Source organism: Arachis ipaensis, chromosome B05, assembly GCF_000816755.2.
Source record: "Arachis ipaensis cultivar K30076 chromosome B05, Araip1.1, whole genome shotgun sequence".
NCBI classification, from domain to species: Eukaryota; Viridiplantae; Streptophyta; class Magnoliopsida; order Fabales; family Fabaceae; genus Arachis; species Arachis ipaensis.
Genome location: NC_029789.2, coordinates 22,284,865 through 22,288,189, shown reverse-complemented (window position 1 = coordinate 22,288,189; position 3,325 = coordinate 22,284,865).

The following is a 3,325-nucleotide window of genomic DNA, read 5'->3' as shown; positions in this document are numbered from 1 at the left end:
AAACAGTAAGAATATATATATTATATATAAAGAAATTAAATCACCCATTCATACATCAGGCATCATGCATGCACCTTTTGTTGATTGAGATGTACATAGACCCTCTTCCTCTTATATATATATACTAGTATAGTAGCCCGTGCATTTGTATGATAACGTGTTATTTTTAGATCTCAAAAGAACAAGATTAATTTACATTTATTCTTCACATATAAATTATTTTTTGATACAAATTTATACAAGTTATTTATATTTACGTGCACGCGTTCTTCTTCGTATCATTACTGCATGTTCTTCTTCTTCTTCTTGCTGCACGTTCTTCTTCTTTTTCGTTATTTTTTTCTTTCGTTATCGTCGTCACCAACACCACCACCACCTCCTCCTCCTCCTCCTCCTTTTTCTCCCTCTTTTTTGATTAGAATTTCTTCTCGTCCTTCCTTTTCTTCCTTCTCTTCCATCATCAGTTATCTCGTTGTTTAAGATAATGAATAATTCAAGTTCAAATTGTCAATTGAACCAGAATAAAATTGATTATTGTTTTCAATCCAATCAAGTGGCTGAGGTGTGGTTCGATTCTAGTTAATATTTTTATTAGTAGTTTATGATTTTGTAGGTGAATAATGTTATTTTTGTTTGTAAAATTTTTGTTCATCGTTGATGGTTTGAATTGAATGTAATGTAAAAGTTTTGCATTAAAGAAAATATTTTTCTGTATTTGGACGTAACACAGATATTTGGGTGTAATACAAAGATATTTGAGTGTATTGTTTAAGAATTTTTGGTGTATGTGTGCTGATAAGTTCTGCATAATTCAAAACTCTTCTCCCTCCTCCTCATCTTCTGCTGCTTCTTCTTCTTTTGTCAGAATCATCATCATCATCATCATCATCATCATCATCTTCTTCTTCTTCTTCTTCTTCTTCTTCTTCTTCTTCTTCTTCTTCTTCTTCTTCTTTTTCTTCTTCTTCTTTTTCATATTCATTTTTTTTCTTGTTTTATCTTCTTAAGTTTCTTCTTATTTTACTCTCTTAACAAGAATAAAAATAAAAAAATCAAACAAAGAAGAAGAAATACATAATGGTACAAAATTACTTGGAAAGTGATGAACTTACATTCATTCAACTAAAAGCAAGAAAGAAATAAAGAAAAAAAGAAGAAGAAAAACAAATGCAGTGTTAGAGGGAATATTTTTCTGTACTTGCAGCAAATTTTGGTGTAAGACGAAAATATTTGAGTGTATTGTTTAAGAATTTTCGGTGTATGTGTGCTGATAAGTTCTGCATAATTCAAAACTCTTACTCTTCTTCCTCCTCATCTTCTACTGCTGCTTCTTCTTTTTTTCATCATCATCACCATCTTCTTTTTTTCTTATTCATCTTTTTCTTTTTGTTTTACCTTCTCAAGTTTCTTCTTGTTTTACTCTCTTAACAAGAATAAAAACAAAAAAATCAAACAAAGAAGAAGAAGAAACACATAATACTGCAAAATTACTTAAAAGATGACGAACTTACATTCATTTAACTAAAAGAAAGAAAGAAATAAAGAAAAAAAGAAGAAAAAATGCAGCATTAGAGGAAATATTTTTCTGTATTTGCAGCAAATTCGATTGTAACGCGAAGATATTTGGGTGTAACACGAAGATATTTGAGTGTATTATTTAAGAATTTTCGGTGTATGTGTGCTGAAAAGTTCTGCATAATTCAAAACTCTTCCTCTTCCTCTTCCTCCTCCTCATCTTCTGCTACTTCTTCTTCTTCATCTTCTTATTTCATGTTCTCATAATTCTTCTTGGGAGAAAAAAATCAAACAAAGAAGAAAAAAATAAAGAGGGAAAAAAATGCAACAACAACAGTAATAAAAAAATGACCATGAAGATGAAACACATGAAGAAAAAGGAGGAGAAATACAAAGAAGAAGGAGAAGAAGAAAAAGAAGAAAGAGGAGGAGGAGGAGGAGGAACGCTGGATACAAAGAAGAACAACATGATTTTACGGGCACGTTATGTAAGTGGATTTTGTTGGGTTAGGATTAACTTGTATGACTTGTATGCCAAAAAGACTTGTATGGATAGCAGTACTTATTAGTTAGGAAAAAAGATCTTAGTTGCATTAAATAATATCAAGAAAAAATTATATAGATAACTTGAAATATTATGTGTAGATTATAAAAAAGGAAAAAAAAAGATATAAACATAATATAAAAAACATCAATATAGCAATAGATCAGAAAAATCTCAAGTATATATCATTCATTATCTAGCAACCATAGTTTATACCCAAGGTGTATAATTTAAATTTAACACACTAATCAAGGATGATTATCGGTTTTTATTTTAACAAAAAAAAATTTAAGAGACAACTTATTAGAAATAAATATCATTTTGTAAAAAGATAATATTTTTTTAAAGCAGAAATTATTTTATATATGAAGAGATATGTGATTTTGTTTAATTTTGAGGTTTGGAGTATTTTGCAGGAATGTGAATGTGTCAGAAATTATTTTGTATACTGCTTTAACACGCATGCAACGTATTACTTTTTGCAGAAATTCTCAGCAGAAATTCACAGAAATTCTCCACGTGTCAAGCCCGGTCATCATGCACTCTGCGTGTTGAATTTGCAGAGATTCCTCGCGTGGTTCCAATGCACCTTTTGCAGGGATTCCTGGCCACGTGTCGCAATGCAGCCAACACACACCATCCGTGTTGTATGAGTAGGGATTCTCAGCTTGATTTCGATGCACTTTTGTCAACGTCCCCAGCCACATGTCATGCATGCAGCTAACACGCACCATCCGTGTTGCAAGAGCAAAGATTTCCACCTTAATTTCGATGCACCTTTGTCAGCGTCTCCCAGCCATGTGTCGTTCCCTTGGACAACACGCACCCTACATATTGATCACTTGACAGGTTGGTCTCCATGCATCCAATATCCATGTTCCGGGAAGGCTATGCATTTAACGCGTTGGAGCCTTTAAAAGGGGGAGGGGAGAAGGCCTCGTTGTTTCATTTTCATTAAAAATCCTTTGAACCTGGATTTTGATTGTTATTGAGAGGAAAGAAGGTGATATTTTTTGTGAGAGTGAGATTGAGAGTGACTAGTGTGTTGCTTGCAAAAATGGTACATGATTATATGTCTGCAGAAGATCACATTATTAATTATTTGGGATAGCCTAATTATGTAAGTTTAGTATTTTTGTTAATTTAGAGTTTTAATTTGTATTTAAAATGTATTATTGTTAGTGTAATTATGTTTTGATTTTCTGTTATAAAATTATTATTATTATTATATTCTAATTTGTATAAGTATTTTTTTATCTTCTGTTA